This window comes from Scyliorhinus canicula, chromosome 12 (assembly GCF_902713615.1).
Source record: "Scyliorhinus canicula chromosome 12, sScyCan1.1, whole genome shotgun sequence".
NCBI classification, from domain to species: Eukaryota; Metazoa; Chordata; class Chondrichthyes; order Carcharhiniformes; family Scyliorhinidae; genus Scyliorhinus; species Scyliorhinus canicula.
Genome location: NC_052157.1, coordinates 152,585,970 through 152,602,515, shown reverse-complemented (window position 1 = coordinate 152,602,515; position 16,546 = coordinate 152,585,970). Strand labels below are relative to the sequence as shown.

At 52.5% G+C, this 16,546-nt stretch overlaps 1 protein-coding gene and 1 non-coding gene across 2 annotated transcripts in view; one reads left to right on the top strand and one right to left on the bottom strand.

Annotated features, from left to right (window-relative positions):
• The window catches only part of nxn (nucleoredoxin), a 245,493-nt gene that overhangs the window by 74,660 nt on the left and 154,287 nt on the right, over window positions 1–16,546 (top strand). The gene's annotated exons all lie outside the window — the stretch shown is intronic.
• On the bottom strand, window positions 14,201–14,307 carry LOC119975288. Its single transcript, XR_005462706.1, has one exon. It is a non-coding gene; the product is annotated as a U6 spliceosomal RNA (small nuclear RNA).

Sequence of the window (16,546 nt, the reverse complement as noted above, 5' to 3'; positions counted from 1 at the left end):
AAGCCCCTAGTCGCCACATTCTGGGTACACGGAGGGAGAATTCAAAATGTCCAATTCACCTAATAAGTACGTCTTTCGGGACTTGCAGACACGGGGAGAACTTGGAGACTCTGCACAGTCCGCCTCCCTCTATCTGTCTGTCTCTCGATCTGTACTGCAGGATAGACTAAGAACTGTGGAATCTTTGTTAAAGACCTCCCGTCTTCGGTGGGTAAAGTGCATGGCGGCGATTCGTGGAAAAGAAGTGGAGGGAGGGTAGGTTAAAAGGCCGAAGGAATAAGAAGTCAATCCATTCAGCCCCTCCTCGAGGACTCTATCTTATCCATTTCACTTCAGGGTGATTTCTACATAAATGGGGAGGTCTTATGGTGCAGTGTGTATCATCCCTGCCTCTGAATCAGCAGCTCCAGGTTTGGGACACCCCCTTCGGGTTTGTGTCCCCCTCCAGGTTCGAGCCCCACTCCAGGTTCGAGCCCCACTCCAGGCTTGAGCCCCACTCCAGGTTCGAGCCCCACTCCAGGTTCGAGCCCCACTCCAGGCTTGAGCCCCACTCCAGGTTCGAGCCCCACTCCAGGTTCGAGCCCCACTCCAGGCTTGAGCCCCACTCCAGGCTCGAGCCCCGCTCCAGGCTCGAGCCCCACTCCAGGTTCGAGCCCCACTCCAGGTTCGAGCCCCACTCCAGGCTGGAGCCCCACTCCAGGCTGGAGCCCCACTCCAGGCTGGAGCCCCACTCCAGGCTCGAGCCCCACTCCAGGCTGGAGCCCCACTCCAGGCTGGAGCCCCGCTCCAGGCTCGAGCCCCGCTCCAGGTTCGAGTCCCTCTCCAGGTTCGAGCCCCACTCCAGGCTCGAGCCCCACTCCAGGTTCGAGCCCCACTCCAGGTTCGAGCCCCACTCCAGGCTGGGGCCTCGCTCCAGGCTTGAGCCCCGCTCCAGGCTGGAGCCCCGCTCCAGGTTCGAGCCCCACTCCAGGTTCGAGCCCCACTCCAGGTTCGAGCCCCGCTCCAGGTTCGAGCCCCGCTCCAGGTTCGAGCCCCACTCCAGGTTCGAGCCCCACTCCAGGTTCGAGCCCCACTCCAGGCTTGAGCCCCACTCCAGGTTCGAGCCCCACTCCAGGTTCGAGCCCCACTCCAGGCTTGAGCCCCACTCCAGGTTCGAGCCCCACTCCAGATTCGAGCCCCACTCCAGGCTTGAGCCCCACTCCAGGTTCGAGCCCCACTCCAGGTTCGAGCCCCACTCCAGGCTGGAGCCCCACTCCAGGCTCGAGCCCCGCTCCAGGCTCGAGCCCCGCTCCAGGTTCGAGCCCCACTCCAGGTTCGAGCCCCACTCCAGGCTGGAGCCCCACTCCAGGCTCGAGCCCCACTCCAGGCTGGAGCCCCACACCAGGCTGGAGCCCCGCTCCAGGCTGGAGCCCCGCTCCAGGCTCGAGCCCCGCTCCAGGTTCGAGTCCCTCTCCAGGTTCGAGCCCCGCTCCAGGCTCGAGCCCCACTCCAGGCTGGAGCCCCACTCCAGGCTGGAGCCCCGCTCCAGGCTCGAGCCCCGCTCCAGGTTCGAGACCCTCTCCAGGTTCGAGCCCCACTCCAGGCTCGAGCCCCACTCCAGGTTCGAGCCCCACTCCAGGTTCGAGCCCCACTCAAGGCTGGAGCCCCGCTCCAGGCTTGAGCCCCGCTCCAGGCTGGAGCCCCGCTCCAGGTTCGAGCCCCACTCCAGGTTCGAGCCCCACTCCAGGTTCGAGCCCTGCTCCAGGTTCGAGCCCCGCTCCAGGTTCGAGCCCCTCTCCAGGTTCGAGCCCCACTCCAGGTTCGAGCCCCACTCCCGGTTCGAGCCCCACTCCAGGTTCGAGCCCCACTCCAGGTTCGAGCCCCACTCCAGGTTCTAGCCCCACTCCAGGTTCGAGTCCCCCTCCAGGTTTGAGCCCCACTCCAGGTTCGAGCCCCCCTCCAGATTCGAGCCCCACTCCAGGTTCGAGCCCCACTCCAGGTTCGAGCCCTACTCCAGGTTCGAGTCCCTCTCCAGGTTCGAGCCCCACTCCAGGTTCGAGCCCCTCTCCAGGTTTGAGCCCCACTCCAGGTTCGAGCCCCACTCCAGGTTCGAGCCCCACTCCAGGTTCGAGCCCCACTCCAGGTTCGGAGTCCCACCCAAGGGGCGCGATTCTCCCATATGGGGAGAAATCGTAAGGCTGGCGTCATATCCGGGCGGGTTTGATGCCAGCCCCCCCTCCCCGACCGGGAACCGATTCTGGTCCCCGGTCGGGGCTAGCATGCCGCCGCCGTAAACTCCGGCATCACGGGCTTAACGAATTTCGTTAAGCCCGCTTGCCAGAGTTTGCGCCGGCTGACGCGTCATATGACGTCAGCCGCGCATGCGCGGATTGGAAGACTCCAACCCGCGCATGCGCGGATGACATCATCGCGCATTTGCGCGAAACCCGCGCATGCGCAGGCCGGGATGCCCCTCAGCCACCCCGCGAAGTGATACAGCGGGGCGGCGGAGGGACAAAGAGTGCGCGAGCATTGGACCCGCTGCCCGCGATCGGTGCCCACCGATCGCGGGCCCATGGCACCCTTGGCACGGCCGTGGTACTGCCGTGCCAATCGGTGCCATGGTTTTAAAAATCGGCACTTTACGGCCGTTTTTACGAACGGCCAGACCAGGTGTGTTTGCCGTTTGTAAAAACAGCCGTAAAGGGCTGGGAACTCGGCCCATCGGACAGCTGAGAATCGCTGCTGGCCGTAAAAAAAACGGCGGCAGCGATTCGTATCGGGAGTCGGGCGTGGGGGGGGGGGGGGGAGAATAGCGGGAGGGCGTCGGACGAGCGTGGCCGTAAAATTTTACGAGCCACGCTATTCTCCGCACCGACGTGTGTGCGGAGAATTGCGCCCAAGGACTTTAAAGCTGAGGTAAATGTGTTCATAACCTGTCCAAACTGGTTGATTACCAGCCTGCAAGTCCTTCCAATACGTCTACGCCAGGCGGTAAGAGTGGGTGAATCTCCTGGTGAACTGTGATTGATTCAGAGTGGTGCCCTTCAAGCTAGCCTCTGGTGACCTGTACCAGGAGAAACAGGCTTTGGAAACAGGCCGAAGTATGTTTTCCGTGGAGACACCGCAAGGTTCCCAAGTCTTGGTCTGGAGTCTGCACAAACGTATCCCGATGTGCAACGGTGATGAAGTTAAAGAAAGTTCTGAAGAAAGCTCTTCTATCATCACATCTATTATTGAACCCTGGTCTGTTGCCATCGGAGAACGACATTCTCCTCCTTTTTCCCGGTTACCTCCAGTCCCAGAAGGAATCCCTGTGGCCCTCAGTTTGCAAATGACATCGCAGCCATTGGGAGCTCTAATTAAACCCCGTCAGGCGTAACTTCCTTCACCTGTGCCGCGCACCCCAAGAAGGAAATTTTGGCCTTGGGAGGGGTGCAGAGCAGATTCTCCAGAATGATGTCAGGCTTAACAGGGTAGTTTATGTGATCGGGTGGCACGGGTAGGGTATAGTTAATTAAGGGTTTAGCCAATTGAGGTGCTAAGGATGACCAAAAGGGTCGGGTAGTTAGAGAGCAACTATTTCCTCTGGAGAGAGATCCAGCACAAAGGAACGCATTCTTAAAATGAGAGTTAGGCCACTCAAAGATGGTGAAGTGGGGACACAGTTCAAACTGATGGATTTATTTTAGGGAAGATAGCGTTAAGATAAGGGCAGCACGGTACCATTGTGGATAGCACAATGGCTTCACAGCTCCAGGGTCCCAGGTTCGATTCCCGGCTTGGGTCACTGTCTGTGCGGAGTCTGCACATCCTCCCCGTGTGTGCGTGGGTTTCCTCCGGGTGCTCCGGTTTCCTCCCACAGTCACAAAGATGTCCAGGTTAGGTGGATTGGCCATGATAAATTGCCCTTGGTGTCTAAAATTGCCCCTAGTGTTGGGTGGGGTTACTGGGTTATGGGGATAGGGTGCAGGTGTTAACCTTGGGTAGGGTGCTCTTTCCAGGAGCTGGTGCAGACTCAATGGGCCGAATGGCCTCTTTCTGCACTGTAAATTCTATGATAATCTTATTGGCTGGTGGAACAGGCTCGAGGGGCTGAATGGCCCCCCTGCAGTTCTATTTTTCTGCAACATCAATAGTCCCAGTGAGGTATAAGTTTCAGAAGACCTACCTGCTCTCCATTTATAAGTAGAAGGAACTTGGATTTATCCAGCACCCTTTACAACCCCCGGTCATCCTAAAGCACTGAACAGCCATTGGACGCTTTTCAAAGTGTAGTCGCAGCAACCATTTTGTTCACAGCAAGCTCCCAGGAATGATAAATAGATATTGGTAATGTTTCTCTCTCAGTGATGTTGGATGAAGCAGGGCTATTGGCCAGGCTGCTGAGGATGGATCTCCTTTTCCTCTTCGAAATAATGTCACGGGATCTTCCGCATTCAGCCGAGAGGGTAGACGGGCGTCTTGGTTTAAATCTCGAAGGATTACCCCCCCCCCAGGTGACCCACTTCATGTTGTCTGTCTTGATAGTCCAGTGCTAGTCTGCACTGTTTCAATGATTCAAATATAACACCATAATGTGCGTAATGCTTTGAGAATTCACCTGCAGCCAGCTTCTTGCGCTTAGGGGGTCGTCCACACAGCTTCAGACACAGTTTCCATTGCATTTTATAGGAAAAGGTAATTCATGCTAGTGCTGTCAGCTAAGACAAAGGGCCCCATTCTCTCAGCCCGCGCCGGAGGGAGAATCGTGCGACGACGCCGCCCCACCGATTCTCCTGAGAGCGGAGAATCGGGGCCATTGGCGCCGTTGCGGTCGGTGCGGTGCCGGTCGGGGGCCGCTCTATGTGCCCCCCCCCCCCCCCGGCGATTCTCTGCCCAGGATGGCCGCATAAAAAATCTGAGTTGAGCCGGAGCCGTCCACGTGTGGTCTTACCCGGCGGGAGCTCGGCGTGCATCCGGGGTGGCCTGGTTGGGGGGGGGGTCTGACCTCTGGAGTGGGGGGGGGGGCCTCTGCTGTGGCTTGGCCGCGATCGGGGCCTACCAATCGGCGGGCCGTCCTCTCGGGCTGGGGGCCTCTTTTGCTCCGCGCCGGCTGTAGTATCCCTACTCCATGTTGTGACGGGGACGGCGCGGAGAAGGGAGCCACCACGTATGCACACAATCGCGTCGGTTGCACTGCTCATGCGCGCATTGGTGCCGGTCATAGCGCGCATACGCAGACCCGCGGCGCCCATCTGACACCAGTATCGGCAGCTAGATCAGCGTGGGTGGCTCCAGTGCCGTGCTGGCCCCCTGTAAGGGTCAGAATCGCTGCTCCTGTGGGCCTGTTGACGCCGTTGAGAAACGCGATGGCGTTTATGACAGCGTCAACATTTAGCCTCAGGATCAGAGAATCCTGCCCAAAGACTTGCATTTACAGAATGTCCTTTTTGGCTACCAGACATTTCAAAGTGCTGTACAGCCAGTGAAGCACTTTTGGAGATTTGTAATGTGGGAAGCACAGCAAGCTCCCACAGACAGGCAGTATGACAATGGACAGTGTGGTGAATGTGATTCACACTATATGTAGTTGCCAATATCACTCCATGTATATATGTTCGTTATCTACCCATTGTAAGTGGAGTTGCACTATCCGACCACCAGGGGAGTCGCTCTGGGAGTACGCGAGAGTTTGTACTGGGCTCCTCCCTTGGCTCCGCCCAGGACTCCTCCCCCTGGGACCGATGTATAAAGATCAGTGCCTTAGAGCCAGCCTGCCAGTTCACCTGAAGTTCAACGACGAATAGGCTGGCTCCATTGTAAGTGTATTAAAGCCTCTGTTCAGATCCAACTACACGTGTTTGCTGAATTGATGGTTCCATCAGACAGGTCGTCTGTTCTTGTGTTCATTGAGGGGTGTGATGTGTTATCTGTGTTGGTCTAATATCGACTGCAACTGGTTGCAGTGAAATGAGAAACAGGTTTCCGACACAGGAGATGGTCCAACGATGTTTTATTGAACCTGCTGATTGCTGTACATAATCTGCTGTGGGTTGACACTCTATTAACCTAACTGATAACCTCCTATTGGCTTGACCAGACCAGCTCTCTACCACATGATGATGATGTTCATTGGCCTGTGCACTGTGACTATCTCCCTAGCCGTGTCCTGTGAGAGAGGGAGAGCCTTAATGCCCTGTGAGCTTTATAGTGGTGGTGTCCTGTGTGGTGATTGCTTGTTCTGTGTCGTGGGTGTTCATTGGTTATCCTGTGTGCCAATCACTGCCTGTCTGCATCACATGATATACATGAGTGGATATTATGACAGGGTGCAATGTTGTCCAGGGGGGCCAGGGCACCAGGGAGACCAGACTAGTTCCTCTCCACAATAGTGCGATGGGAACATTGGTACCCACCTCCAAAAGGAAACCTCCTACATGGCAGCTCTCCCTTAGTGTTGCATCGAGAATGGCAGCTTGAATTTCCCTGCTCGATTCCTGCAGGGGACTTGAACCAAGAGCCTTCCGACTGAAGCAAGAGTACTACGCTGAGTCACTGTTGATATGATACAAATAAAAGACCCACAGTCAGGGTTGCCAACGGCACATGATTTCTTGCCTCCAACTGCTCTCTCTCCCCCCCCCCCCCCCACACCCCACACACACACACCTCAACCTGCCCCCCACTGCCCAACCTCCAGTGCTTTTCTAACCAATAATCTTGAGAGCATTTTCTTTTGTTGAAAACCAGGACCTTTTTCAATGATTTGTTCCAGAGATTTGCCTTTGATTCTTGGAGGCTCCAGGGTAATCCTGGAGGGGTGGCAACCCCTCCCCGCCGTCTAAAAACATTCGCCGTCAGTACCCCTTCCTTTTTGTTTCAAACAACAGATTCTGCTCCCAATCAGATGCTCATCCAGCTGCTTCTTTTCCGGGCGGGGGAGGTGGGGGGGTTGGGGTGAGAGAAAGACTTAACCCTGCAGAATGTTGATGCTTTTATTCGAACAAAGTTTCCAGGACCAAAACCTTTGCACAGCACTATTAAATTAGAATTTGTGATGTGGGTGGTACTGAATAACATTTCGTAATCTCTAGTATACTTGGAATAGGCTCTGTAGCTGTCAAATATTTGACTTGGCAGCAAAGTGGCCACTGTAAATTAACCCTTTGCCTGGAGTTGCATTTCTGCTCCACATGTAACCAGATTGGAATCTTTGGTTTGTTTTAATACACTGAGAATGCTCTGAATGATCCCAGAAGGTCATGTACAAGGTAATTCATCACATTATTCACCCGTGAGATTTTAATGCACGAAGAGTTATATTTGTGTCTGAATATGTTTCCCTCTTTGTTTTTTGAATTTAGAGTCCCCAATTATTTTTTTTTCCAATTTAGGGGCAATTTAGCGTCGCCAATCCACCTAGCCTGCACATCTTTGGGTTGAGGGGGTGTGACCCACGCAGACACAGGGAGAATGTGCAAACTCCACACGGACAATGACCCGGGGCCAGGGTTGAACCCAGGTCCTCAGCGCCATGAGGCAGCAGTGCTAACCACTGCGCCACCGTGCTGCCCCAGAATATGTTTCTCGCACACCTATACACACATACACGTGCACTTATGCACATGCACACTTATACGCACTAATATATGCACACGCCCCATTTATATATGCACACAAGCGTGCACTCATGTACATGTGCATGTTCTCATGTACACACGGATGCGTGCTCATATGCACAAGCATGCATGCTCATATGCACATGTGTGCATGCTCATATATGCACACACCATGCGCTCATATATGCACACGTGTGCTCATATATATACACGCTCATCTATGTACACACTCACATATGATCACACATATGCACACACATGCATACACACACACATGTATACACACACATGCACACGTACGAGCATACTGCCTTATCCCACCGACCGAATCTCGCACAGACAGACATTTATACACTGCTGCAGACAGGCCTGAAAAATATATAAGGTGGCTGCTCCCCAGGGAAGGAGAAATTTGATTTTAATGTACATTGGCTGTTCCGTGTCACTGCACAGAGACAAAATGAAGTGAGGGAGCAGGAGCTGGAGAGAAGGAACTAGAGACGACCTAGTTGCCTGGAGAAGATTGAAAGACAGGACCGACTGTAGTGAGATGGTACATCCATCACATCTTTATAACCTCCGAGCAACAAAGTACATTTCTATCTTTATACACAGTGAAGGCGCAGATTTGGGGATTTGGATACCGGCAGTGCTGTCCAGTTGAAACAGTATTTTAAGATCACCCTTTGTTGTTTTTTTAGTCTTTAAAGAGTTTAATAGGATACTGTACCTCTTCCCTTTCCACCTTCCTCCAACACAATGGTTAAAAAGGGAATCCTTCATCTCCCAACGTCAAACATTGTATGTAGTGTAACCAAATAGGAAAGCTCTGAATTCAGCCACTGCTTTGCGTGGAACTAGCTCATTGGTTTTTGGGCAACTGGAAACCGCGTTTGTACTGAACGGTACTGAATAGAAATGCCTGTTAGTAAACCCTTCTAGAGTCTGCCGAGGTGTATATGTACTGCGTGTCAAGGTCCTTTCATGAAGTTTAGACTCTGGGTTAAGGAACTTGAGACCATCACAGCCCCTCCAGCCCTCAACCCCCTCTCTCCCCCACAACAGCCCCCAACCTCAACACACCTCTCCCCACTTCCTAAACTCCACAACCCCAACAACCTCCCCAGCAGCAGCGCAGCAATCAGCGGAATTCTCAGGCTGAAAGTTCCGGTATTTCATTTTTCGAAAGCTGCCCTGTCAGGTCCTGAGTTCTGGCTGCTCGCCGTGGATGACAGGACCTCCGTTTAATAGGCCAAGCCCGGGCTCCCCGAGCTCCTGGGTCCCAGTATTTGGAACCAGCTGCATGTCTTGGCCAGCGCGCGGTCAATTCCAGCCCAATTGACCCGGATTCGCGGCACAGGTGAATTAAGATTTTATTTAAAATACCCAAGGTCATTGGTTGATTCCAATGAACTGCAGTCACACGTTTGTAACTTTAACACAAGTGACCTTTTATTAGATACAATATTCTGTAGCTAAACGGACAGAACGGTCTGGGATGACTTCCACTCAATGTCTTTCTGGAGTTCAGCTTTCGTTTTGATACTCCTTCCTTCGAGAGAGATTAAGCTGTGGGGGTCACAGATGATGAATCCGAGAATGGAATTGTGGACTAGGGCGGCGCAGAAGGAGATTCAACATGTCTGTACCAGCTCTTTGATCCAGTCAGCCCCGGTACCCTCTGCTCTTTCCCCATAGCAACGCCCACCCCAGATGTTCCTTTTGCAAGTTTATAATTCAGTTCCCATTGTTGCAAAACCATTTTCCAGAGACGGAGTGCAATGAATGTTGATCAGACTTAGTCCAGGAGTGGCAGGATTGCTGTATGAGGAGAGCTTGAGTCGACCCTATTCACTGGAGTTTGGAAGAATGCGAGAGGATCTAATTGAAACGTATAAAATTCTGACACGGCAGAACAGACTGGATGCAGGGATGTCGCTTCCTCTGGATTGGGGGAGGGGGAGGGTCTGCAACAGGGGGTCACAGTCTTAGGATACGGGGTAGGCCATTGAGGTCTGAGGTGAGGAGACATTTCTTCATTCAGAGGGTGGTGAGCCTGTGGAATTCTCTATGCAGAAGGGTGGGGAGGCCAAATGTCTGAAAATATTTTAGAGGGTAATAGATTTCTTGATTTCAAATCTGTCAGAGTGCATGGGGAGAGCGCCGGAGTTTGGTGTTCATAGAATCATAGAATTTACAGTGCAGAAGGAGGCCATTCGGCCCATCGAGTCTGCACCGGCCCTTGGTAAGAGCACCCTACTTAAGGCCACGCCTCCACCCCATCCCCGTAACCCAACCTAACCTTTGGACGCTAAGGGGCAATTTAGCATGGCCAATCCATCTAACCTGCACATCTTTGGACTATGTGGGAGGAAACCGGAGCACCCGGAGGAAACCCACACAGACACGGGGAGAAAGTGCAAACTCCACACAGGCAGTCACCCGAAGCTGGAATTGAACCCGGGTCCCTGGCGCCGTGAGGCAGCAGTGCTCACCACACAGAGGATCACCCATGATCATGTTGAATGGTGGAACAGGCCCAAAGGGCCTACTCCAGTTCCTATTTTCCATGTTTCTATGTGAGGCAGAGTCCAACATTGCTGCCCCAGCGCAGGAGGCAACAATGGGGGGGGGGGGGGGGGGGGGGGTGAGAAAAAGAGTGGCATCTCCCAGTAAGTTGATGCAACAGGGGGCCAGCACGGCGCTGGAGCGGTTCATGCCACTCCAGCCTCCTTCGCCGTGCCAACCCGCGCATGTGCAGTTGGGGCAGCTCATTCCTGCGCATGCGCAGTTGGGCCGCGCCATCCTGCGCATGCCCGGGGTACTTCTTACGCACGCCGGCCCCTCACCAACATAGCGCTGGGGTTCTGGGACTGGCCACGGAAGGAAGTAGGCCCGGGGGGGGGGAGAGGCCGGCCCGCCGATCGGTCGGCCCCAATCACGGGCCAGATCCCATCGTAGGCCCCCCCCCCCCCCCCGGTGAAGGAACCCCCCTCCCCCCCCGCCCCACAGGCCGCCCCCCCAGCGTTCCCACAGAGTTCCCGCCGGCAGCGACCTGGTGTGGACGGCGCCGGCAGGACTGTCATTTCTTACGCTGGCCGTTCGGCCCATCCAGGCCGGACAATCGCCGTTTGCTGCGATTCTCCGAGCGGCCCGGCGCAATTCACGCGGCGCTGGTTTCGGGGGGGGTGGGAGAATCGCGTGCGGCCGCGCCCCGGCAATTCTCCCACCCGGCGAGGGGTGGGGGGGGGGGGAGAATACCGCTCTATGCTTTTTTTTAACGCTGCAGTAAAACATGAGAGGAAGCCAGTTGTAGAAATGTCTCTGGCAATGCGACACCTGAGGTATTTGTCAGACAAATACAGGTCACTCTGAAATGAGCAAAGAACCCTTTCTTCCTGATGAACCGAGCATCAGGCGACAGAACCTTGGCAAATCGATGGTGCGTGCGTTAATTGTGTTTTGTTGTAGCTGCTGGGGGCGAGTTGGGCAGCGTTAGTGCTTGAAGGGAAACAAGGATAGTGATCCCTGGCCCTTTTATACAGCCAGTCACAGAAAGCCAAAGTCAACATTTGCCTAAAGTACAGCTCTTTACTTCCTGACTGAACAGCACAGGATTCTGGTGATTGATTGACCACCTATTTTCGGAACAATTTGATCTCCGACCAATTCCTTAAAATTTCGGCGAATGGTTTTGTTGAGACATCCTTTATTTCTTCGGTTTGGTCAGACTGCGAACGGGTGTGAATTGAGGATCTGTGCCTCTGCTTCTCTTAATCTGCTCGCTCAATCTTTAACATAACACATTTGGAAATTGATAGCCCAGTTGAGTGGGCTATGTTTGGTATTCAGGGCTCTGCGCCAGCTTTATAAAAAGCTTACCCAATTCAGTAAAGTTCCCCTCAGGGGATCACTTCTGAAATGGAGTCTAACGTTGATGGAAGAATAAAGTTTCTGGATCAGAACCAAGGGTGCAACAACAAGCCTGCGTTCGGTCATTCGGGAGCTCCCCGTCTTTGTTGCCCAGTGCCTCGGGTAACCATGGAATCCCGACAGCGCAGAAGGAGGCCATTCAGCCCATCGGGTCTGCGCCGACCCTCTGAAAAAGCACCCTACCTCGACCTGGATCCATTCCCTCACCCTACCCCAGTGATCTCACTTGTCATGGCCAATCCACCTAATCTGCACGTCTTTGGACTGTGGGAGGCAGCCGGAGCACCCGGAGGAAACACACGCAGACACAGCCAAGTCGAGCATCGCTATCACCAGGTCCCCACTCACCTCAACAACAATAACTTGTATTTACATGTTTCCAGGGAGAATGGATTTCAGTTGCGGAGGTGAGGCGGGGAAGGGGAAGGGGGTGGTGGCCGGGGTTGAGGGGTGCTAGATTCGTGGAACAGGGGCTGTTCTCCTTAAAATAAAGAAGGTTGAGAGGATATTTCACTGAGGTGTTCAGGACCATGAGGAGTCTGGGCAGGTTGGACACGGAGAAACTGTTCCTGTTGTTGGAACGATCAAGAACCAAAGGGGACTGACAGAGGGTGATTGTCAAAACCTTTGATACAGTGAGTGGTTAGCATCTGGAATATATTGCACGAGACTGTGTTGGAGGCAGGTCTTATCGAGGCTTTCGAGAGGGAAGCTTTATTTATTCTTTCCTGGATGTGGGTGTTGCTGGTTGGGCTAGCCTTCATTGCCCTTGAACTAAGTGGCTGGCTCGCCAGCCTTGGATCACTGTCTGCGTGAGTTTCCTCCGGGTGCTCCGGTTTCCTCCCACAGTCCAAAGATGTGCAGGTTAGATGGGTTTATGGAAATAGGGCGGGGGATTGGGCCTAGGTAGGGTGTTCCTTCAGAGGGTCGGTGCAGACTTGATGGGCCGAATGGCCTCCTCCTGCACTGTAGGGATTCTATGATTCTATGACATTACCACTACACCACCATCTCCCCTACTGCGTCATCACCTGATTAGAAAAAAACTTGCAAGGCTCTGGTGAAACTGCAGGGGAGTGCGACTCGCAGCGTTTCTCTTGCAGGAAGCCAGCACAGACATGATGCCCTGAATGGCCTCCTTCTGTGTTGTAACCACTCTACAGTTCTGTATGGCGTCGCCTTTCAAGCAGTGAAACGCCCCAGGCGGTTTGACAGCGGCATTATCAAATGAAAATTGACACGATGCCACAGAAGGGCATATTAGGGCAGTGGGGGGGGGGGGGGGGGGGGGGGGGGGGGGGGGGGGGAGGGGGGGGGGGGGGGGGTGAGAGATTTAGGGAGGAAATTCACGAACGTAGGACCCCAGCAGCTGAAGACACCGTCATCAGTGGGGGAGTGAGTAAAACTGTTGAGCTGGAGAAGATTACAGAGATGGGGAGGAATGGAATGAGGCCAGGGGGGCGGATTTGAGAATTTGTAAATCGAGGCGTTGTGGCATTCTGAGCCGGTCAGATACACAGGTGTGGAGTGTAGAGTTTTGGATGGTTTAAGCTGTATGCGAGGTGGGGGACTGGTCAGGGTACAGTTGAAATAGAGCTTTTACTAAGAGGATGAGAAAAGACTTGGCCAGAACCAGTGCATGATTCTCCAGTGGTAGAACATAGAACATAGAACAGTACAGCACAGAACAGGCCCTTCAGCCCTCAATGTTGTGCCGAGCCATGATCACCCTACTCAAACCCACGTATCCACCCTATACCCGTAACCCAACAACCCCCCCTTAACCTTACTTTTTGTAGGACACTACGGGCAATTTAGCCTGGCCAATCCACCTAACCCGCACATCTTTGGACTGTGGGAGGAAACCGGAGCACCCGGAGGAAACCCACGCACACAGTGGGAGGATGTGCAGACTCCACACAGACAGTGACCCAGCTGGGAATCGAACCTGGGACCCTGGAGCTGTGAAGCATTTATGCTAACCACCATGCTACCCCTGCTGCCCCAAACTGGTGAACTGAACCACCCACATGGACTAATTTGAAAACCCCTGTTCATAAATTTTATATGATGCCCCAGTCCATCCTGCATCCCAGAGTCCAGCTCCTGTTCTTCCACTCTGTGCTGCCTTCTTTATTGTACCCCATGTCCCACCAGATGCAGTGGAGCCTTTTCGCGAACATCACCTACACTCGAGGAATCTCTTCCTTGGCTCTCTCCCACATTTTTTTTTTTTTGAAAGCCTCCTGTCCCCATCAATCACACCTTCAATCACCTCCCGCCAATTCTCTCTCCCTTCCGGCTCTTTGTCTACCCATGTCCCACGCGGAATTATCGCGTGAAGTACTAATTGCTGCTTTTTTGGGGGGTTGAAAAATAAATGATCCCTGATGCTCCTCGCCCTCTGGCTATGTCACCCTAGCAGCCGGGATACTGGGTTACGATGGAATATTTGGTCAGAGGATTGGATCATCAAGCCTCGAATCGTTCAGAGAAGGTTCACCCAGCTGATTCCTGGGATGGAGGGGGGGGGGGGGTTCACCTTGCGAGGAAAGTTTGTGCAGGTTTTGGCCTGAATTCATTCAAGTTTGAAAGAATGAGAGGTGATCTCATTGAAACATGGAATATTTTGAGGAGGCGTGACAGGATAATGTGATGATATGCATGTATTTTTTTTTAATTAAAAAAAAAATATGGAACGCTTCACGAATTTGCGTGTCTTCCTTGCGCAGGGGCCATGCTAATCTTCTCTGTATCGTTCCAATTTTAGTATATGTGCTGCCGAAGCGAGCACATGCTATGCATGTATAAGCAATCATGTATATTGTGATATGCAAGGCCTCCAACCAGCAGGTGGCAGTAGAGAACAATCATGTGACACCGTTACCTCAAGGAGTTGGGAGAGGGTCCTCATAGTGGATAGTCACAATTTGTAGTAGCTCGTAGTTAATTTATTACAGTTAGTCATTTTTGATAATATTCTTATGGTTATCTAACCCACACAATTGTTCAACAATAACGTTTTAACTAGCCTAGAACTAGACGCTCTTTCGGGAGCACAAGAACATAACAGGTAGATGCTGAGAGGACGTTCCCGCCTTCTGGAAGAATCTCAAACTGAGGAGCACAGCTTATAAAACAGATTTTCGATTGACAAGGGAACAAGGGTAAAGGGAGACAGACGGGAAAGTGGATTTGAGGTCACAATCTGATCAGCCATGATCGTATTCCTAGAAGAATAGTGGAATCCTTACGGCGCAGAAGAAGGTCATTCGGCCCATCGAATCTTCACCGACCCTTCGAAAGAGCACCCTATCCATGTTCGCTCCCCCGTCCACCCCACCCCGTCCTTGTAACCCACCTAACCTGCACATCTCTGGACACGAAGGGGCAATTTAGCATGGCCAATCCACCTAACCAGCACATCGTTGGACTGGCGTATTGAATGATGGAGGGGCTGAATGGCCCACTCTTGCCCCAAATCCTTGTATTGTTATGCCCAGCATTGACCACACGTGCCCCATTCAGGAGGGGCCACTGGGTGAAGGTTAGGAACAGGAACCGGGGCTGATTTTACTTTTAAAACTCTTCTTATCTAGGAGCGAGAGTTAATTTAGTTCTGGCCAGACCTGACCCCCCCCCCCCCCCCCCCCCCCCACCTTTTCTGGCTGACAAATCACATTATTCATTGAAGGAGTCCTTTACTGCAGCAATTTCAGTGTTTCCACACAGTGCACATTTAATGCAGGGAAAGTCAGTGATTTAGAAATAAAAACTCATTTGACACTTTGATGTTCATTCCCTGCAGTACATTAACTCTCTCATCAGGCCGTCTGATTGTCTTTTGAAAAGGCCCAAGGCTTCTGTCTTCCGCAATTAGGCCAATGTTTTTGAGTGCTGGCCAAACGGGTAGCAAGTTGATTACTATATTTGCCACATGATACAAGATGTATGCAGTACTACAAGAGAGCAATAGTGTGTAATGCTCTCTGTGTGCACGGGTGGCAATGTCTTTACAGTTGAAGTGATCAGAGAGCATATGGCTCTGTAAATGAACAAAACTGTTTATTAGCTAACCAAAACACTAAAGGGTTTCTATGATGTCTACTATGATTACAGTTGGATACTACGGCTAAAAACAAATAACTATGATTAACTAGTATTAATTACTATTGACTAAGGAGCTACTCGATATGGGACTGGACACTATACCTGCTATCCACGTTCTGCCTCACATGTGTCTGTGTTCCAGTAACGTTCTCCTGTCGCCACGCCACCGGTGGTCGGATGCTAGAATTGTAATCTATACGTGCCGACACTAATGCTCATACACAATTTGGTTATTATGTTAGATATACAGATGATAGTTCACATATCATCACATAGTGCACTGCACTGAACCAGCAGCTCTGTCAAAGAATATTTTTGGCGGCAGCAATTACACCGCATCCAGTTGAGGCGGAGAAACTAAATTATTTCACCATGCTTTTGCCTCCTTTATCTCTTTATCACACCCTTTAATGGAGCGAGGCTGCAGTTTCTTTTAATGTTATCGGTTGTTTTTCCTGCAGGATTTGCTACTTACTGTTAATGTGGTCACGAATTGTGACAGTCAGTCTGGAACCACATCCTTGGTTGGATGGACTGCTACAGGGTCCTAATGTCTACCCGATTAATATCTCTCACCAGCTGAAACATCAGTGTGCCACATATCATTCCATCCTGAGCACTGCTATCACTCTTCTCGGTGCATTCGCTGATAACATGAGCTTCCAAGGGTTTTTCAAATCATTGATAAAAAACACATGGACCGCCACATGTGTGGAAAATATTGGATCAAACTGGATTAGGACGTTTGTTCCCCAGTTGGCATGGGAAGGGGAGGCAGTGCGCATGAAGATGGCTGTGTTAGAGCCGTAGAATTCCTACCGAGCAAAAGGTGGACATTTGGCCCTTCACGTCCGCACCGTCGCTCTGAAAGTGATGCCCATTCCCCTCACCCTATCCCAGTAACCCCATCTAACCTGCACATC